Raw genomic sequence first — 22,902 nt, 5'->3', positions numbered from 1 at the left:
TCCCTTAAGGGATGTTTTCAAGCATACAAGCTGTAAACAGGGTAATCACCCACTCACACACCCATACCTCAAACTCCTTGTCTACTTTTTTTTTTATTGGTTTTTAAAAGTTAATTTATTTTTTATTGAAGGATAATTGCTTTACAGAATTTTGCTGTCTTCTCTGAAACCTCAACACGAATCAGCCACAGCTATACATATATCCCCTCCTTTTTGAACCCCCTTCCCATCTCCCTCCCCATCCCACCCCTCTAGGTTGATACAGAGCCCCTGTTCGAGTTTCCTGAGACATACAGCAAATTCCCATTGGCTATCTATTTTACATACGGTAATGTAAGTTTCCATGTTACTCTTTCCATGCATCTCACCCTCTCCTCCCCTCTCCTCATGTCCATAAGACTATTCTCTATGTCTGTTTCTCCATTGCTGCCCTGAAAATAAATTCTTCAGTACGATTTTTCTAGATTCCATATATATGTATTAGAATATGGTATTTATCCTTCTCTTTCTGACTCTCCTCACTCTATATACTAGGTTCTAGGTTCATCCACCTCATTAGAACTGACTCAAATGTTTTCTTTTTATGGCTGAGTAATATTCCATTGTATACATATACCACAACTTCTTTATCCATTCATCTGTCGATGGACATCTAGGTTGAAAAATATGGAATGCTTTACAAATTTGCATGTCATCCTTGTGCAGGGGCCATGCTAATCTTCTCTGCATTGTTCCAATTTTAGTATATGTGCTGCTGAAGCCAGCACTGATATTTTCGTCCATTTTCCTATCTTTGGGATTCAAGTTCTTCCATCTGTCTTCTCTGGCTTCTGACGTGGGCCTGGCCTTCTTATTTAAAGGGCTATGAATACTAATTTTCCTTAGTTTATTTTATCCCTGTGTAGGCTGTTGTTCCTGCATTTTGAGGCCACCAGTGTTGGGCTATCTCGTTTTCACTGAACACCTGTGAACCCTTATCCGGTTCCTCCAGAGGTTCTTCTGCCAATCCGGTCTAACTGCAAGCCCTATGGCCTGTAGTCTCTGTAGAATTCACCTTACTTGTTTATGTGTTAGTACCAAGGGATGTTTATTCAATATTTACTTACCTTATAACATAGTGTGGGGGAGGAAGACATTTTCCTCTACCCCTCTAGGTTCTTCTGGCTGGTCTAAGAACCAAATTGACATGAGACATATTAACAGGAGAAAATCAAACAAAAGTTTAGTAACAGGAATACATGGGAGAGACCAAGGAGAATCGAGGAACTTGTCAAAATGGCCCAAGCCCTCACCTTAAATACCATCTTCAGCTAAAGACAAAAGAGGGTGAATAATGGGGGGTTATCAGGAAGGGCACAGTAAAGAACGGCAAGGTTGTACAGATTTAAGTCATTGCCTTCTTCATGGTTCAGGGATTCTAGAGATTTGGTCATCTTTCTCTTCCTGATACATGGAGGGAGACACCCCTACATTTAGAGATTTCCCTTACAAATATAAACATTTCTTACAAAAGAGTAACTCCTACTTAGCTTAAAGAATTTTTCACATGTCTGCTGTTTCTTAGAAAATAATCATCGTAAAATAGTTAAAAAGCTAAGGAGACATTTAAAAATTAATTCATTTATTTTAATTGGAGGATAATTATTTTACAATATTGTGGTGGTTTTTGCCATACATAGACATGAATCAGCCACAGGTGCACATGTGTCCCCTCCCATCCTGAACCCCCCTCCCACCCCATCCCTCTGGGTTGTCCCAGAGCATGGGCTTTGAGTGCCCTGCTTCATGCACCAAACTTGGACTGGTCATCTATTTTTTATTTTTTAAAGGAGATGCTCTTTTGCAATAGAACAAGGGAGACAGAGGGACTTCCCTGGTGGTCCAATGGCTAAGACTCTATGCTCCTAATGCAAGGGACCCAGGTTCAATCCTTGGTCAGGGAACTACATTTAAGGTGTCACAACTAAGACCAGCCAAATAAGTAAATAAATACTGAAAGAAGAAGAAGAAGGGAGAGAGAATCTGAGTGACATGTAAGACAAGGACATCAAGATAAGCACATTTAAAGATCACTGCGCCAGCCAGGAGGCATAAGCCAGCAATGTGACCATGGACAATTCACTTAATTTTTCTGAGGTACAGCTTCCAAATATAGAAAACAAAGCAATTAGATAGTTTCTTAAGTCCTTTCCAGCCTGTATGATTCTCTAGTATTTTGAGTTTTAAAAGGAAGTTCTCAATATAAATATTCTTTCAAGAATAATGGTTAACTGCCCCAGCTTGAGCACAAGCAGAACTCTGTGTTAATTTCCTCACATTCCAGGTTGGATTTCCACTTGTGCCTTTGACAAAGTAAGTATTGGCTTTTTAGAATTTTGTAATTACCTTGAGACTAGTATATTGACGTGGTTCTCAGAACAATCTTAGCATACTGGGAACTTAGGACTCTAGCAATGTTACAGTGCGTTATTCATTCTTTGGTATTTAGTTTGACATTTATTCTTCTTTTTCAGCCATATTGACTTATATATCATTAGCCCCCAAATGCACCAAAGGGCAATTGCATTGATTATTTTAGTTCTACTCATTTATTGCTTCCTAATTCATCTTTTACAGCAAAACTCCCCTTGTCAACAGGCCAGAAGAGCTGAGTTTGCATCATAGTCATACCTTCCAATCAAGTGCAGAGACTACTTTAAAAGTAACAGGAGTAAATCACGAGATAGGAAAAACACTTGCTAAATGGAAAATGATTTTGGAAACCTTTATTTGAGAGTATCTTAGGAGAGGAATGAATGGAGCTACTGAACTGCATTGTATTAGAGAAGGAAAAAAGTATAAACCAATTTCTGCAAAACTGTACGATTTTCATTGAAAAATCTCCCTGATTGATTACATGTCATACAACATGGGTTAATCTGAGATTCAAATAACCCAAAGGTTTCTAAGAACCCAGCAGAGAGGGAATCTTTTGGGTAGCAAGACTATCTCTGAAGAGGGTATCTTTTCTTCCATGTAGTCAGAGCCTAGAAAAAAAGAAGAGTAAGAAAGTCTCTCTCACCTAGGAATTTAAATATTTTTGGTAAACTCTTCTGAAGTTTATTTTTTCTAATGGAGGCTCCAATCTGGGGGAGATTGGGTTTGTAGACAACAAGTCTCCCATCATCATCTTTAGTTGTTTTTGTTGTTTAGTTGCTAAGTCATGTTTGACTCTTTGTGACCCAGTGGACTGCAACATGCCAAGCTTTCCTGTCTTCCACCATCTCCTGGAGTTTGCTCAAATTCATGTCCATTGAGTTGGTGATGCCATCCAACAATCTCATCCTCTGCCTCCCCTTTCTCCTTTTGCCTTCAATCTTTCTCAGCATCAGGATCCTTTCCAGGGAGTTTGCTCAAGTTCACATCATGTGGCCCAAGTACTGGAGCTTCAGCTTCAGCATCAGTCCTTCCAATGAATACTCAGGGCTGATTTCCTTTAGGATGGACTGGTTTGATTTCCTTCATCATTGACTGGTTTGAACTTCATCATCTTATCCTTCTTAAATATCTGTCACAGTATTACAGTGTTTTTAGCTGCAAATGAAGAGAAACACTAACTGGTGGGTCTAACCCTAAACTGAAACCATTTCCCCCACAATCTTTCTGCTGGGTTTGTGTGGCGAGTGTTACTTTCATAATTAACCAGTCATTGTCTTGTCTTGGACAAAAGAATGATCAGTCACAATGTGGCAAAACCAGACAACAAAAAAATAAGAACTAAGCCACAAAAGTAAAAATATACAAATGAGACTCCCCCAAACTAAAAAGGCTCTGCCCAGGAAACAAATCATCAACAAAATGAAAAGACAACCTACATAATGGAAGAAATGTTCACATCATATATCTGATCAGAATGGCTATTATCAACAAGGTAAAAAATCACAAGTGTTTATGAGAATGTGGGGAAAAGGCAACACCTGTGCACTTCTGGTGAGAATGTAAGCTGGTGCAGCCACTGTGGAAAACAGTGCCGGCGTTCTTTAAAAGCTTAAAAATAGAACTACCACATGATCCAGCAATCCCACTTCCAGTTTTCTTCCTGAAAAAAACAAAAACACGATTTTGAAAAGACATCTGCAGCTTCATGTTCATTGCAGTGGTATTTATATAATGGAATATTATTTGGCCATGAAAAAGAAGGAAATTCTGACTTTTGCTACAACACAGATGCATCTTGAGGGCATTATGCTAAGTGAAGTGAGTCAGACAGAGAAAGACAAACACTGTATGATGTTTTATAATGAACTGATAGAGAATAGGCCAGTGGTTGACAGAGGCAGGGGGTGGAGGGTTTGCAAAAACTGGGTGTGCGTGACCAAAAGGTACAAACTTCGTGTTACAAGACAAATAAGTTCTGGAGATAAAATGTGCAGCGTGGTTACTATAGTGAACAATACTGTGTTGTATATTTGAAAGTTGCTAAGACAGTACATCTTGAAAGTTCTCATCACATGCATTTCTACTGTAACTATATATTATGATGGATGCTAATTAGATTTACTGCAGTGATCATTTAGCAATATATACACATATCAAGCCATTATGTTGTATACCTAAAACTAATACAATGTTACATGTCAATAACATCTCAATAAAAAATTTTAAGTATAAAACCTGACTCATGCAGAGATCCCATTTTGTGGGGAGTTTGTGTACTTTTACTGTCCAACCCCTCGCTTCTCAGTCTCTCTTCTCCTCAGCCTGTAGAATTTCTTCCCTTTCCATAGGTCACTCATCTTGACCACAGGTAAATATCAGGATGCATGGAAAAGAGCCTTCTGAGTGCTAACCTAGAGGAGGTAAGGGCTGAGTGGCAAACAGAGGTGACCCCCATCCTGGGCACTGAGACACATACATAGAGGACCTTGATCAAAGCCTATGTTCTTTTTCAATAATAACTAAAATGATTTACTCAATCTGGATTCCCAGTCCACAGATAATCAGAAACTAAAGCTGAGAATGAAAAATGATACCTCACAGGCTGAAAGTGATGATGGAGACCAAAAAAAAAAAAAAAAGGCTATAAAACAGGTACAACTAAAAAACCTATAGAGTTCAGAGGGCATTTCATGAATGACTCACCACTCAATAGCCTCAGAATCAATTCCCCTGTGTTTTTATATTTTAATTGTACAAGCATTGTACCTCAGTTCAGTTCAGTCACTCAGTCGTGTCCGACTCTTTGTGACCCCATGAATCACAGCATGCCAGGCCTCCCTGTCCATCACCAACTCCCAGAGTTCACTCAGACTCATGTCCATCGAGTCAGTGATGCCATCCAGCCATCTCATCCTCTGTCGTCCCCTTCTCCTCCTGCCCTCAATCCCTCCCAGCATCAGAGTCTTTTCCAATGAGTCAACTCTTCGCATGAGGTGGCCAAAGTACTGGAGTTTCAGCTTTAGCATCATTCCTTCCAAAGAAATCCCAGGGCTGATCTCCTTCAGAATGGACTGGTTGGATCTCCTTGCAGTCCAAGGGACTCTCAAGAGTCTTCTCCAACACCACAGTTCAAAAGCATCAATTCTTCAGCGCTCAGCCTTCTTCACAGTCCAACTCTCACATCCATACATGACCACAGGAAAAACCATAGCCTTGAGTAGACAGACCTTTGTTGGCAAAGTAATGTCTCTGCTTTTTAATACGCTATCTCATAACTTTCCTTCCAAGGAGTAAGCGTCTTTTAATTTCATGGCTGCAGTCACCATCTGCAGTGATTTTGGAGCCCCCAAAAATAAAGTCTGACACTGTTTCCACTGTTTCCCCATCTATTTGCCATGAAGTGATGGGACCGGATGCCATGATCTTCGTTTTCTGAATGTTGAGCTTTAAGCCAACTTTTTCACTCTCCACTTTCACTTTCATCAAGAGACTTTTGAGTTCCTCTTCACTTTCTGCCATAAGGGTGGTGTCATCTGCATATCTGCATTGTACCTAGTAGGTCTTAAAGCTTGGTTTTAAAAACAATAGTCTTCAGTAATCTGTAAACTTCCATGGTACTGAACTGCTCACTACCATAAATGCTTTTAAATGAGATACCATTACAGCAGGAATAGAGATAAAATCCCAGGATTAGTGGGCCTGTGTTGTGTGCACTCTTTGGCTAAATGAGGCTGCTCAACTCCTAAAATACCCTCATCCCTGGAGGCCAGCACCAGAGAAGCCTGAGTGCTCGTATTGGTCATTAGATGACAAAGCAAGAGACATACAGCTTGCCCAACCTGGAGGTGACCAAGACACTAGGAAGGCGCCTGCACATTTTATTTGAGGGTAGCACCAAGCCCAAGGTGTCAGCTGGGGCATGAGTCAGAGACCTCTTGTGGCTTCTGCACTAGAAGGGCTGAGTGTCTTATCAGCAAATCACTGAAGAAGGTAAACCCCTCACCTACAACACCCTTCCAATTCTTTGACACTTTTCAAACACTTGCCTCTTCTAATGTCAAGTTCAAGGCTCACCTTATCCACAGGGCCTACACTGACCATTTGGGCCTTTTCTGGCCTCTCCTTCCTCAGAAGACTGCTCATGTTGTTATCCAGCTCATTCATCTGGCACTTGCCATCATGTTTTATATTGTTAGCTCTCATTTCCTTGCCAACTGCTTGGTGAGCTCTTAGAAGTCACAGGCCATCGTAGAGGCTCTCACATCTCCCATAGCAAATAGCATGGGGCCTTGAACACAGCACAGTCTCAATAAATAACGCTCTTCTTGTGCAAAGAGATGGACATGACTTAGCAACTGAAGAAGAACAACAACTGCATCGAGCAAATATTAATTGGTTGCCTACTATGTGTCAGCTACACAAAATCCCTGTCCTCATGGAGTTCACAGTCTGGAGGGGGAAGGTGGTTGAGGACAAACACAGAAAATGTATGTTACCTTAGATAGTGCAAGTGCTAAGGATAAAACATTACATGAAATGTGGGTGGTGGGGGAGGCTTTGAAATTTTAGATTGTGTTTAGAAATAATCTAAATTATTTATAAGTTTAGAAATTTTAGATCAAGGAGAAGGTGACTTTCGAGTAAAGACCTGAAGAAATCAGTGAGTGAGCCATACAGACATCTGGGGAAATGCATTTCAGGCAGAGGGAACAGCAGGCAGAAAGTGTGTTAGTCACACAGTAGTGTCCAACTCTTTGTGACCCCATGGACTGAAGCCCACCAGACTCCTGTGTCCATGGGATTCTCCAGGCAATAATACTGGAGTGGGTTGCCATTCCCTTCTCCAGGCAGAGAACTCTGTTAATTAGGGCATTAATAGACACTGTTGCTAAACCCCTGGGATCAGGACTTTATATTAACTTGAAAAGTCCTGCTTATTATATATAGCATATATAGTAAAGCTGGCATTAACAGACACTATTGTGAAGTTTTCAGGTGTATATATGTGTGTGTGTGTATCTCAAGATATATGATACTGATATGATACATATATGGTATGATATTAAAGCCTGGCACCAGCAGACACGACTATAGAACCCCCGGGAGCAGGACTGCTCAAGCTGTAAGAACATAAGCTGTAATAAACCAAGTTCTACCCAGGCCTTAGAAGATTAGGCTGACGGTCTTAAATTTTTGGGTGTCTTTGGCCATGGCACAGGTGATACAACTTAGATTATCAGCCCCAGGCAGTCCCGTTCGCCACAGCAGGCACACTGGTCCTAACCAATGGAAGAACAGTCCCGCTTGAGTAAGTTATCAAGGAGGCTGTTAGCAAGTCCTCTCATTATTAGCTTCTGCCAGAAATTATAGTCAGGATACTTCCTTAGATGCAAGATAAATTGTCGGTGGGACTCTTGCCCATTATGAGGTGGTTTCCAGCTAGTCTGGAGTTGCCCCAGAGAGGCTCACTTTGGTTGGTTAGTCAGGTGACATCACCCAGCCAATAAGAGTATTCAAGAGACCAGATGACACACATTTGTCTACCTTGGCCGCTGCAGTGGCTTCTGGCAATGAACTCAAAATGAAGCTTGAATGTACTATTGTAACTTCTCTTTCCTTCTCTGATGGGCCAAACTAGTCTCTTGCTTATGAACTTCCCTTTTATTAAGGATCTGAGGTAATAACCTGAAAGCTGTTGCACAAAACAGCATTAAGGTTTTTATCCTTTGGGGAAGACTGCGCAAGCTGACCCATCACCACTCTCCACAATTCTGCATCCCAGGGCAGAGGAGTAGCCCTGCTTCTCCGCCCCTTAGATGTCCCAGGGCCTGGTGGGAGGTGCTTGCGGCTCATTCCACTCTTACCCCCGCTTTTTTTCACCCCTTCTCTTCTGGAATTTTAGAGCTGACTTTTGAAAGTCACTTTCTGCCAAGACTTTTTTTTTTTTTTTAAAGATCTTGTGTATGTGCTGCTGCCAGACTGGGATTGACTTACCAAATAAAAGGACATTAGAAATCCACAGAGTCAGATCAATCTTTAATGAAAAACCAACAAAACATTAAAAGGCTGCCACTAAGCAGCTAGGGGTTGAAGGCAACTCTAGCTAATGGGCACCCAGAGCATACTCCTCCACGCTGCCAAGTTCCAGAGAACTGGCTCTCAACCCAGCTCCGCCAAATTAGGCCAGTTCTCTACACAGCTCGTGTTGCTCAGTTGCTAATTAGGGTGATACAGAGTACCCCATCCAAATGAAGTGTCTTCTAGACATAGATGCTTTCTGAAACTTGAGGGTTTTAAAATGCTCCCTGAAACACTAGCTGCCATTTTGTAACTTGCATTGATCAGTGGTGAAGAAATTAACTAAATAGCTTCTGTTCTCACTAACCGATGCAATAGTAATGCTAAAATGATTTGGGGATGGAGAGGTATTTGGAGGAAGAAATCTGTTTTATTTTGGTGGAACAATTTACAATGATTTAGGACGTCTGAGGCTTTTAAAAGATTGAGATAGAGTGATTCTCTTTGTAAATTCTCTGATGTTTTCTAATCAACTGATTTTTTAGAGCACTTTTTCTCACCTCTAACTGACATTAGAATCACCATACGGGTGGATGGAGTACTGCCACCCAATGCAAACGAATCACCCAGAAACTCTGGAGGTAGAGCCCAGAGACCGGTAATTTTCTTCCAAATCTCTTTAGTTGATTGTAATGTGAAGCTGGGGGTGAGAACCGTTGTTCCACAGAAATCAATTTTAGTGTTTCAAATAACCTTCTTTTTTTTAATGTAGAATGGAAACAAAAGTGTTATATAGGACTTTGAAAAGCCTCATTGTTACTAGCCCTGTTTAGCTCCATGGCTTTGGATACATCCCTTCTTGGGTTGCTTTTCACCTTCAAAATGAATTTTTCTCAAAGACGTTGAGAAAATGAGCAGAAGTACTATATTAGTTTGCTCAAGCTGCCATAACAAAGTTCCATAGACTGGGAAGGCTTAAACAATAGAATTTTGTTTTCTCAACATAGTTCTAGAGGCTAGAAGTCCAAGATCAAGATGTCAGAAGGTATGGCTTCTTCTGGGGCCTTTCTCCTTGGCTTAGAGATAGCCATCTTCTTTTTGTGTCTTCATATGGTACTCCCTCTATATTTCTTTGTATCTTACTCTCTTTTTGTAAGGACATGAGACATACTGAATTAGAGTCCAGTCATATGACCTTACTCTACTTCATTAAAGACCCTAGATCCAGACACAGTCATCTTTGGAGGTAGTCAGGGTTACAATTTGAACATATGAATTATCGTGGGAGATAGAATTCAGCCATAACAGGTACTGTGAAGTAAAGTGCATTTTTTGTGTGTGTAGGAGACAAAAAAATTTCTTTTTAAAATAAGTTTTTTTTTGTTTGTTTGTTTTCTAAAGACATTGAGAATAAATTCAGAAGTTGCCTGGGCATGTGTAGTATAAAGTCTTGAACCATGGCCCATCATGGTGGGAAAATCGTGCCAGAGGAAGGAAGTCTCAGGCCCAGCGAAAACCCAGTGCTGGGGTATTCCAGAGATGCCTTGTAAAGATGTAAGCGATCACCTACTCACTTGAATTCTTCAATTGCCTCCATTGTTCAGGATGTCCCAGACAGCCTAGGGTGCTATAAGAGCGTGTGTAATAGACGTTCCCATCCAAAGAGGTCTCTGCTTTCTTGGCTCTTCCAGTGCTTATAAAATTTGTATTTGTATAAAAGGCAAAGCAATGTATACAATGTATGAAGCCTTGGTGCTCTAAAGTTCTAGATCTGTTTAGTTAAAATGCTAAAATATAATTTTTAGATCTTAATTATCCACTCCCTAAATGTGTGGTTCCTGGGAAATATCACCTCAATGGGTTTCACCCAAGGCCCTCAGTTTAGTTTTTGTAAAATCGCATGTTTCAGGAAAAGGGAAGATGAAGAATATAGAAGCAAAGCAGAGAGGTACACGTACATAGTGTGTGTATGTGTGTGTGTGTGTGTGTGTGTGTGTGTATGTGGTAATGGGTGTACTGATAAGGGAGCATAAAACCAAAAAAAAGCCAAATGTAAGCCATGGTGCTATCATGGGGGGAGACCATGTACCAGGGTTGAGGGTTTAGAATACTGCACCAGACACGTGATATTCTGAGTTTCTGTTTGAATGAATCTTCCAGTCTCCTGACTTTACTTTCAACAGGAGCAAAGATAATCACCATTTTGTGTGAAGTCTATGCTCTAAACCAATCACGGTGCCATTCCTTCAGTAAGTCGTTTCTGAGACACTTTCGTGTGCACAGCACTGTCCAGAGCACCAGGCACCATGAAGAGGTATGAGATATACCACGACTTCCCATGAGCTTGGAGTTTAGTTGAACAGACAGTGCATATACAAGTTCAAAGGTAAGCAACACCATGAAACTTGCAGCAATGAAAAGGCTGTCATAGGGTGATGGTTTATAAATGTCCCTGTAGAGTCCTAAAGGAAAGATTCGATCCTTCTAGAACTAAAGGCTGCAATAAGAGATGTGAATTCAGAGCTGTCCTGGTAGACTGGACTCAGGGCAAGGAAAAATGGAGAGGAGAAACTTCAAAAATGGAAAACGAGGATAAAATGGCCTAGCTGTTTTTGTTTGTTTTTCACTGGTTTGTTTTAATAGATTTCATGGATCAGATCTGGGATTCAGGAGAAAATCACTGAACACATTTATAATAAAATTCAAGTCAAATTTCAGTCAATCTCTCAGCTTCTAACAGGTCTTTCTTTCAGCCCCATCCCTACTCCAAACAAATAGGCCAACAAACATATGACTTAATGACCAGCTCACACTATGATCCCTGTCAGTGGGAAACTAGATCATGGCCAAGGGCATGGTCATTTAAAAGGGTCCAGTTTGGTCCTCAGTATAAACTGGTCATTACAGAACATGTGAGACTTGACCCTCCTGCAGGAACCTGCCCAGCGTGGCTAAAATTGGCCTCCTGAATTAGACATCGCTAAGGAGAGAAAATACACCATGGGCTGAGGGCCTTTCAAAAGTCTTTTCTTTCTGTAAAAGGAAATGAGGCCAAAGTCAGCAACCAGAGTAGACTCAAATTTATAAAAGCTATCTAGATTCTACCTCAGGAATGTGAAGGAAATTTAGGTCTCCCTTAAGCAACGTCTTTTTATCCAATTTGCTTTAAAAAAAAAAAAAAAAAAAGCTGTTTTGTGTTTGGGGTTACCATCCCTTTTCTGTTATTTTTGAAAAATCTGCTGCTTTAAAAATAAAAGCCTAGTATATGGAATATCAGAAGTGATGACTGTTTTAAACAAAGAAGCCCTTTTCTCCATCCTCTGTCGCAGGCCTCTGCACATGGGCGTGAGACCGACCTGCTCTTTGGACCTCAGAATGAGTGAGCACACTCGGGCGTGATCAGCCTGCCCTTTATCCCTCCGAGATCGAGGTGTTCCTCCATCCAGCCCAGGAGGCCAGCAAACCATTGTGCAATCTGTTCCACCCACACAGGCCCTATGGGATTGCTACACTGCCTTTTGCTTTTATTAGAAGGGAAAAATCAATCCTCCTAAATGGTAAGTCCGCTATTATAAGGAAGCTGAAACAGCTGCATGGCTTTTGGCTAGTGGCTAATTAGGCTTCCTTGTTCTTAGCTCTTCTGGAAACAGCCAGTTAGGAGCAGAGTCAAGGAGCCTAATCTCTCCCTTCTAGAACCTCTACCTTCACCTAACTCCTGTACTTCCCTGGCAATAAAACCGTCAGCGTAAAACCTACATCATGCCACGTTCTTGATGGCAGGCATACTCTTTCTGGCTTTTCCAATAGAGGTAGTGAACACAGAGGACTCCATTGACCAGCTAGAAAACTCCAATGTGTTGTGGATTTAATGGGGTCTATGCACCTTCCCAGGCACCCTGGCAGGGGTGACCACTGTCCTGGGAAAACAGGGATACTGTGACTCCATTCCAGCCTTTTGGTACCCCATGGGAACACTGACCCAGTGTTATTTTAGGAGTTTTCCAGGGAAGCTCAAACTCTACAGTTTAATGGGAGATGTTCTGATTTACCAAGGTTGGCTCCACTTTTTAAAACACTGTAAAAACCAGACAAAATACATTTGAGGGCTATGTTCAGCCTTCAGGCTGCCACTGTGAGACGTCTGCCATCTTGGATGGGACCAGCCCCTTCTGTCTGCATGGAGCTGACAGGTGATGGAAGTGTGTGGAGCTTCCAGCGTGAGCGCCTACCTGGTCACCTTCAGCACAGAGGTGTGGGTGCTGGCGTTAGCTACATTAGCTGGACTTTGCATTCTGTATTTGTACAAGAGATAACATGCTCACCACACACTGAGTTCACAGATGGTGAATGTCTGCTCTCCTCTGCCAGGGTATCAAGGAGGGAATAAAACAGGGCATGAATCTCCACTTCTTTCTTTCTTCCTCTGCTGGCTTAGTTAAGATGGTACCAGGACAGACTGAGCAGCCTAGGTGTCCCTGACTGGGTGGACTAGGGGGGAAAGTTGTGGGGTTAGCCATGTGGATAAACTCTCATTCTACCCAAACATCCGCAGGGATATCGTATTGCATGGGAACTGTAGAAAGTGGCTGTTCAGTCTGGGTGTCCTCTCCCTGCTGGGCTAGACACTGTCTCTCATCGATTGCTCCTTTTCAAGCCTCCTACATGCACAGAACACACACAGCTGCTGCTCTCTGGGTGCCCACTGCAGCTTCCTACTCTCACTTCCATTCACATACCAACATACTGGGCCTGGCATCAAAATTTCCACTGCCTCCTACCCAATCCAAATGTGTTCTAATCATCCAGTTCCAGAAGAGGGCAACTATGGACAGAAGTCACTTCAGCCTCTAGAGCTACACTCTCCGATGCAAATATCATGTGAGCCACAAGTGTAATTTTAAATTTTCAACTAGCCACACTTTAACAATACAGCCCGCATATTCTTCATAATCTATTTTATTTAATCCAATGTACCCCAAATATCATTTCAACGTGTAATTGATATTTTTAAAATTGTTAATGAGATATTTTACATTTTTTGTAGTCAGCCTTTGAAATCTGGTGTCTATTTTGTACTTAGAGCACTTCCCAATTTGTACTAGCTACATTTTAAGTTGTTCAAAAGTCTTATGAGGCTAGTGACTACTGTTTAGATGGCACAGCTCTAGAATGTAAGGAAAGAAATTTTCCTAATGTAGTGATCAAATTTCTACCTCCAAGTTTTTGTTAATGAGGAAATCTAATTGCCTAAAATATCCTAGAGTGACATATTTGAATAAAATTCAAAATGTTTTTGACAAATTAAAATGGTTCATTGATTCTTGCAAAGTGAATGTCAACTAGACTAAGTGTAAAATTCTATATTCAGGCTCATAGAAGTCAGGCATATAAATATAGTAGGAGGAGACTGGCTTGGCAGTTCATCTGAAAAGAAAAATCTGTGTTTAACTTGGTCACAATCTCCTAAGAGCTACATTGTGATAGGATTTTTTTTTTAAATCCACACAATCAATATAGTAACCCCACATACAGGAAATAATCAGTCAGAACTAGTGCTGAATTAAAGAGTGTGTCAGTTATGATTTTATTCAGGGCTCCAGACTATAAAATGCTTAACATACAGGATGTGTAAGAAGATGGAGAAAATGTCATTTACCAGATTTCTTGGCTGAACTTCATACTTTCTGATAAGTTCACTGGCATGAGGACTGAGGTCTCTAAGACATGTTTGAGTTATAATTGAGGGTCACTAACTAGCTTTCAAGGAGGTAGGTGCAGTTATCTATAGGACTGTGTTTGCCAGATAGGGTGTTTGTGATTGTGCAAGACCTGAACTGATCAGGGTAATAAAGAGGATCACCATTGTTGCTGGTCAACCTTCCAGCCCCACTCCATGTAACAGACACATATTTAGGGCATGTCCATTAGAACAGAAATAAAATTATTAACCTGAGCCTAGGGTAAAGAATCCACCTGTAATACAGGAGACACGAGTTCGATTTCTGGGTTGGGAAGATCTCCTGGAGGAGAAAATGGCAACCCACTCCAGTATTGTTGCCTGGAGAATTCTATGGACAGAGGAGCCTGGTGGACTATGGTCCATGGGATTACAAAGAATCAGACACGACTGAGTGACTAAGCACAGAATACCTATAATGTTCTCTTTTGGCCACATCTAGAGAAGTGTGCTGGATTTTAAGTATTGCATTTTAAGATAGACTTTTTACAAACCAGAACTTCTGATAAGTAATGGAGAAGATTGATATGGGTGATGAGCAGTTCATCAGTGTGAGAGTTTGAAGAACAAAAGATTTTTGATATGAGAAGGCTAAAAAATAGTTGAAGGATTTTCCTGTAAAAGATGGAGTAGATTTATCATATTCTCTGATTCTCTGGATACCAACTAGTGTCCAACAATCAATCCAATTCTGGACTAACTACCAGGAGTTAGTTTCTGATCCCACAAGTTAAAGGATCTCAGCTCCCACAAGACTGCTCCAACATCAGATGCCAATATCAGATCCAAACTTCTGTCTGACTTGGCTAAAAATTCAGAAGTTTTCACATCTACATCCCTCACCCCACGTTCCATAATTTCCTAGAATTAGGACTCACAGGACTCGGGAAAATGCTATTACTAAAACAACTTATTATAAAGGACATGAAAGACCAGCCAGAGGAAGAGGTACATAGGGTGAGGTCTAAAAATGGTCCTGAGCGTAGAAGCCTGCATCTCTGAGGAGTTGGGGTGCCCCAGCCTCCCAGCACAAGGATGTGCTCACCAACTTGGTACCTCTCCAAACCCTGTCATTTATGGATGTTTACAGAGGTTTCCAGTCAAGGATTTTCCTGCTTTGGGTGCATGGAGTCTTAATCCCTCGAATGCCAAGGAAATGAACCATGTGATGGTTAATTTTATGTATCAACTTGACTAGTCTAAGGGATGCCCAGATAGCTGGTAAAACATTATTTCTGGGTGTGTCTGTGAGGATGTTCCTGGAAAAGAATCATTTGAAACAGTAGACTTCAATCCCTTGAGGGCCCTCATAAAACAAAAAGGTGGAGGGAGGGAGAATGCTGTCTTCTTAAACAGGAGTGTTCATCCTCTCCTATCCTCAAACATCAGAGCTCCTGGCTCTTGGATTTATGGACTCTGGGACTTAGACCAGCAGACCCCTGGTTCTCAGGCCTTTGGACATGGACTGAATCATGCCACTGACTTTCTTGGTTCTCCAATTTGCAGAAGGTTGGGTGGGGGAGGGGGCACACAGCTCAGCCTCCAAAACTGTGTGAGCTAGTTTCTACAGTAAATCTCCTTTTACAAATATGTCTTTATAGGGCTTCCCTGATGGCTTAGCTGGCTAAGAATCCACCTGCAATGCAGGAGATCTGGGTTCTATCCCCGGGTTGGGAAGATCCCCTGGAGAAGGGAATGTCTACCCACTCCAGTATTCTGGCCTGAAGAAGTCCATGGACTATTGGGGTAGCTCCAAAACTGTGTGAGCTAGCTTCTACAATAAGTCCCTCTTACATGTATGTCTATATATCCTATTGTTTCTGTTTCTAGAAAAACCTGACTAATATGCACACTTACATTATTCCCAGCATAAATTACCTGATGGAAGTTTTAAGGAGGCAAGTTTTAATTAAGCATCAGAAAAGAGTTCCTGAAAATTAGAATTCCATTAGTTGAAAATTGGTTTTGTCTCTTGAGTAGTTAGACAATGAACTCTCTCGTCTCCAGATATAAGCAGAGGGAGGCTAAATTTATCAGGGTTGTAGAGATTCTCACCTTTTTTTTTTTGCAATAGTTAAGCCTCAAAACTTGGAGCTCTCCTTACCAACTTTAATAGTCTCGACTATAAAAAAAAATATTCAAAGGGTTAGGATTTACATTTTCAAAGAGCCATTCTTTTAAACTGTCAAAGTAGATATAGATCACATGGAGAAATTTCAGGTTTTTCAGGTACCTTGCCAAATATCAAAATGACAGCAGGGGTTGTCCTCAACCACAAGCCGGCTAAGAAGAAAAAATACACAGAGTCAGCATTCCATGTCAACACCACGGCTATTGCTTCACCAATGCAATCCCCACCCCCAGCTTTGTAAACTCCTGCACGAATTTCTCACAAACAAGCAAAGAGTTAAGTCTGGGGGAAGTGTGAAGGATGGCCAGGAAAATCTGACTAATAAGAAGGGTGTAGAGAATCTTCCCTGCAAGGCAAACCTACTGGTCAATGCTTTCTTTTGTCTTCAGAAAAACCCTTTAAACGAATTTGGTCTGAAGGTGTATTAGTTGCTGTTTGTTTCGCCCCTGATTCCTCTCCAAGAATGCATATAACTATGGTCAAATCAAAATTCAGGCGACCTTTGTTAAATGATAAACAGGCATATTAAAATTTTTAAGTTTTTTTTTTTTTTTTTTAAGCAAACGTCAATTGGAATTGATGTTGCCAAACAGGAAGTGGTTAGGAATGTTCCAACAAGAAGGGGCAGGGGCAAGACTTTGATAGGCCAAAGGTGTAATTGAAGCCAGGAAATTATTTGATTGGCTGTAGCTTAAGTTTTGGGCTTCCCCAGTGGCTCAGCAGGTAAAGAATCTGCCTGCAATGCAGGAGACGCCAGTTTGATCCCTGGGTTGGGAAGATTCCCTATAGAAGGAAATTGCAACCCACTCCAGTATTCTTGCATGGAAAATCCATGGACTGAGGAATCAGGTGGGCTACAGTCCATGGGGTTAGAAAGAGTTAGATAAGATTGAGTGACCAAGCACAGCTTAAGTTTGTCTTAAGTGGAAAAGCTGAGATTTTGTGTCTGTGATTGGATAACCTGAGGAATCTACAGGGTCCTTGGATTTGCTCACACAGGCTGCTATGGTTTGTATTAGAACCTTCTCAGTCTAATGGCCTCCTTGTTTTATTAACATTTTCTACTTCTGTGGTCAAACACCTTTGATTACTGGACCCACAAGCTTCTTCAGGGAATCACTGATCTTTAATCAGCTCCATTTTCAGAGTATAGAAGTAGTGAGATTGTTCTTCAGGGGGCAAGCTAACAAAAGTGTGGCCACCACATGCTTTAGAACAGAAAGTACACATTAGGTACTTAATGTGTCAGCTTAGAAGAAAGACTTACTTTCAAAAGCCCTCTGTATTTCCAAAACCAATGGTCACTTCTCTGAGCTCATGTTAGCGTCTCAACAGCATTTCATCTAGCTCACCACCCCCTATTTCTTGACTGACTTTGTTCCCGAGGCTTCCTTAAGAAAGGGGTGTGGCCCCCTTGTGGTAGATGTACCATCCTTCCTACAATTCACTGCTCCTCCCTGTGAGAGGATTACAGGCCATCACCCTAGTTGCAACAAAATTGTCCACGGAAAGTAAGCAAGAAAAAAAGAAGAGATAGAGGAAATGGAATGAAATTTTACTTACATGGAAAGTAAGAAGAGATAGAGGCCACATCCCTCCATATGTTTAATGAATAGGATTCAGGATTTCCTAACATCATCTCCTCTAGCTACAGCTGATATCTGAAATGAATTTTCAGAATCTTTTTCCTTTTCTCTTAGGACATGTATTTCCACTGAGTTGCAGATCCTCTTGGGTGAAGAAAACCTTTAAAGGAGGAAGGGAATTAACATTTATTGCATACTCAATATGTGACAAGTTCTGTATTAGAAACTTCACATGTCTTATTTCATCATCACAATCCTCTCCTTATTCCCATTTTGTTGTTGTTTAGTCACTAAGTTGTGTCCAACTCTTGGCAGCTTCATGGACTGTAGCTTGCCAGGCTTCTCTGTCCATGGGATTTTCCAGGGAGGAATACTGGAGTGGTTTGCCATTTCCTCCTCCAGGGGCTCTTCCTGACCCCAGGATCAAACCCGAGTTGTCCGAATTGGCAAGCAGATTCTTTACTACTGAGTCGCCTGGGAAGCCCTATTCCCATTTTACAGATGGGAAAATGAAAGCTCAGAGAGGTTAGGTAAGCTTAACTGTTACGACAGGCAAATAGATAGTAATTAGTTGTTGGGATTAGAACCAAATCTGTGTGTGTGTCCTAAGCCATATTTCTTTCTACACTATGATGCTGGATCCCTGCCTCGTCATATATCTCTGGGTTAAAATGAAGGCTTTCATGGGGAGGAGGGGGCAAGAGGTTAGAAGATGCCTCATGGATGAGCCCTGTGGACCAACGATGTAGAAGGAAGCTGGTCATACTGATTTAGAATCCTAGAAGAACAGAACTGGAAAGAACCCAAGATAGTACGTGTTGCAACCAATTGTACCTATAATGAGGCTGAGGTTCAGAGAAGGGGAGATAATATTTCCCAGTGTGGAAGAATGATTATTTAGATATTTTACTAGTAAGATTTTCCTAGATTTTCCCCATGATTACAAGCAACCTTAGGCCCCAAATCTTGGTAGATCACAATGACAACAATCTATTTTTCACTTGTGTCACACACTGGCTGTGGGTTAGCACCAGATTACAGCTCTACACAAACTGAAAACTGGCTGTGGGTGTGTTCCACAAGAATCAGGGCTGACGGTTCTGGGGCGTTACTTGTTTTACCACATTTTGCTTTACTGTACTTCACAAATACTGCATTCTTTTTGCAAATTGAAGATTTCTGGCAACCCTGCCTCCAGGAAGTCTATCAGCACCATTTTTCCAACAGCATTTGCTCACTTGTGTCACATTTTGGTGATTCTTGCAGTTTTTCAGACCCTCCACAAGCAAGATTCACTGAAGGCTCAGCTGATGGTCAGCATTGTTTATCAATAGGGTATTTTTAATTAAGGTATATACTTTTTTTTAGACATGCTACTTCACACTGATAGATTATAGCTTAATGTAAACACAACTTTTGTATGCATTAGGAAACCCCAAAACGCATGTGACTCTTTTTATTACAATTTTGCTTTAATGTGCCTGTGTATGGAACATACTATTTTCGTAACAAAGGGGAAATGTAAGGAGAGCTAGTGGAAATACAATGCTCAGACAGGCATCATGTCATTTCTGCTCCTCTCCCATTGGCTACAGCTAAGCCTGACGTCACTGGGAGCCAAGACTACGTATTTTTCACAAGGGAGCCTGACAAGTCAATAGCAGTGGACGGGATGTCTACGCCTCTTGTAGAAAGAGAGAGTGAATAATTGGGAACAATAACACAATGTGTTTGTGTTTAATTCACAGTGACCTTGGCTGTTCCCAGTGAAGATGGCGGCCCAAATGTTGCATTTGCTGGCTTCAAGAAGGGCTTGTGTTGCCAAAATCAAGCATAACTTGCCGGTTTGGATTTCAGAAAGCCCAAGCTATTGAGCTGTCTGTTGAGGGCAGGGGGTGAAGTGAAAGATGAGCACCTTGGAAAAAGCAGAGGGGAAGAAGCTGTGAGAGTTAAGGAGAGAGATTTTACTCCTCAAGCTTGAAAAAGGAAGAAGACTTGGGGATGAGCGGTAGTGAGGCGAGATGAACACCCCGTCTCAAATGTTGTAAGAATCAGTTGAAACTTGCTACACTACAGAGGGAGGGTAAGACTCATAGGAGCCTGCATCTTAGGTGTTCTTGGGGAGGCCAGGGTACCTCGATGAGAAGCCCAGCTTGGTGCAAGCTTGGTTCTCTATGTGCTCAAGGAACAAATGTTCTCTCCAAAGGTATTGGATGATCTAAGACCTCAAGGACCTTTATGATGGCCTGGGATGTGTGGCAGAGGGGGACTCATCGTAACATTAAAGTTACCACTAACCCGGTGGGATGTGGAGTAGAATACATTTGATTTAAAGAAATGAAATGAGTCAGACATTTCTTCCATCTCATGGAATAAGATCTTTTCATCAGTAACTCACAGCTAGGACTTCCCTGGTGGTCCAGTGGTTACGCATCATCCTGCCAACACAAAGGACAAGGGTTTGATACCTGGTCTGGGAAGATTCCACGTGCCCCGGGGCAACTAAGCCTGTGTATCACAACCACTGAGCCGATGAGCCACAACTACTGAAGTCCAAGTGTTCTAGAGCCCCTGCTCTGCAACTAGAGAGTGGGCCCCGCTTGTTACCACAGAGGAAGCCCTCATGCAGCAGCAAAGCCCTAGCACAATCAAAGGGAAATCAATTTAATTAATTAATTAATTAATTAAAAAAATATCTCACAGCCAGTAAAGGGACAAGACCATTCTTTATACATTCCTTCAAATAAATATTCATCATTTTCTATGCTAGGCTCTTTGTATTAGTTTCCTGGAGTTGTCATAACAAAGTACCACAAACTATGTGGTTTATGCAACAGAAATTTATTGTCTCATAGTTCTGAAGGCTGCAAGTCCAAGGTCAAGGCAGGGCCGTGCTCGTGATGAAGACATTAGGGAAGGGTCCATTTCCAGCCAAGCTCCTAGAAATTCCTTAGCTTTGGGAGCATAACTCCTGTCTTCACAAGGTGCTTTCTCTGCATGTGGATCTGTGTCCATATTTCCCCTTTTTATAAGCACACGAGTCATGTTGGATTAGGGGTTCACTCTACTCCAGTATGATCTCATCTTAACTAATTACAACTTCAATGACCTTATTTCCAAATAAGGCAACATTCATATGGGTTAGAACTTCAAAATGTGGATTTGAGAGGGACAAATTCAACCTGTAATACCCTTTGAGAGACGCTGGAATGTAATACCACCAAGACAGTTGGACCCTGACCTCAACCATCCAGGGGAGGACAGACACTGAGTCCATGAATGTGTGATAGATTCCAGATCTTTCCACTTCAGCTTCCTGCCTTTTGGCCATTGGAGGCTAGTCTTCCAATTAGATAAATATCAGCAACACTCTTGGGAGCCTCTATTGATATATGATGTGTCTTATCAAGTAAGTTATTAGAAGGAAAATAAGGATTTGCCATATTTTTGGCTATCCAGCAGCTGAACTCCTTTCTCAAACTCTGCCTTTGTGTCAGCCTTCATGGAAAGCAGCAAGGCTATGAGGTTACAACCAAAATGCACTTCCCTGTCATGATTCACTCTTGCCTAAGATTTTTGAGCCTGGAGCAATGACTCCAGGAGCAGCGACAATTTAGAGCTCATCTTGGTGGCACCATTGGCAGCATTCAGGGTCCAGGGGCACCCACACCAGTAGTAGTACTGGCAGTAACACCTTGACCAGTCTGCATCCATTGTGTGTTCTAGCCTGTGCCAACCACCCAACTTCCCTTGGTACTTGCTTGATTCTCCATCTTCACTATTAATTTTGTGAGCTACTCCATATTCTACTATATTCCTTTTCTGCTTACAATAGCTGAAGTGCATTGCTTGCAAGTGCTGAAAATCCATGAATAATTATAGATACACAGGTAAACAGAGCCAGCTTCGTCTAACCTGGGAGGGAATAAATCTTACACTGAGATTTCTCAGAAGTCAGCCTGTATGATCCATCTCCTCCTCCCTCTCCAAAAACCTGGCATCCTTTACACATTCTAAATTGCTTGGTCTCTCACTCTGCTGAGCTGTTCTTTAGAAGACCTGCCATGAAAGAGGAAGAGGTTTTGATGAAGAAATGGAGAAGATAGGAATGGTGTTTAAGACGGTGGCAAATGGTAAAAGAGCTCAGTGTAAAGGCCAAAGACAAACCATCTTGTTCATTATAGACTGAAGCCTCTCAATCAGGAGCTTTTCTGAGTTTGTTAATGTCATGCTCCTTTAGTTTGTTTACAACAGCAGCATCTTAGAATGTAGCTGAGTCAAGTCCAGTAAGCCATGGGCACATGGAGGAGTTCAGAAGGAGTCGCAACCAGACCTCACCCCTGGGGGATGGAGGGGAAGTAGCTTCAAGTATGGGGAATAGCCTGTGTGGTTGAGAGAACATAGCAAGCTCTGTGGTATTGGTATTGGTATTGGGGCTGCCTATGATTGACATGAGGCGTGGGATCCCTTCCTCAGGCATGGGGAGCAGTGGGGTGAGTCCTGACTCCCCATAGGCAGCCGTCAGATAAGCAGTGCAGCAGGAAACGGAGACTCAAACCTTGAATGGAGAAGAAGGTGGAGTTCAAGACTCCCGTGGAGTTCAATCCAATCAGAGTGCAGATTCTAAAGAGATGGCACAGCCCTGGGATTTACATGATAGCGATGCAGAGAAAGAGAAAATGGAGCAAATGCCAGTCATCAGACATAGGACAGAGGAAGGCGGGGTCACCAGCAAAAATGGAATTGATGTCAGTATTACGACCTTGCATCTCAGCTGTTTGCAGTCAAGGTCATGGCCAGGGGAAGGACAGCAGCAGGGCCAGGCTCCCAAATGGAGGCCACATGCTCAGATAGAGAAAGGACGCTGCAAAGACTGAGCGACCACTTGTAATGCATCTTGCCTCACTCTGTCTTTCCTGCCAAATTTGATAGCATCAGAAATCCAAGAGAATCTTACAGAAGGAGCTGGTCTATGTCCCATTTAAAGACCAATAAGAATAGCAGGAGCACTC

General features: G+C 41.8%; 1 non-coding gene across 1 annotated transcript; it reads right to left on the bottom strand.

Annotated features, from left to right (window-relative positions):
* Positions 1-660: 660 nt before the first annotated feature.
* Positions 661-767, bottom strand: LOC139180244 (U6 spliceosomal RNA). The gene has a single exon (XR_011564580.1). It is a non-coding gene; the product is annotated as a U6 spliceosomal RNA (small nuclear RNA).
* Between the last annotated feature and the right edge of the window lie 22,135 nt (positions 768-22,902).

This window comes from Bos indicus, chromosome 27 (genome assembly GCF_029378745.1).
Source record: "Bos indicus isolate NIAB-ARS_2022 breed Sahiwal x Tharparkar chromosome 27, NIAB-ARS_B.indTharparkar_mat_pri_1.0, whole genome shotgun sequence".
In the NCBI taxonomy this organism is placed as follows: domain Eukaryota; kingdom Metazoa; phylum Chordata; class Mammalia; order Artiodactyla; family Bovidae; genus Bos; species Bos indicus.
The sequence above is the reverse complement of the archived record's forward strand: the minus strand, read 5'-3'. Positions and strand labels throughout refer to the sequence as shown.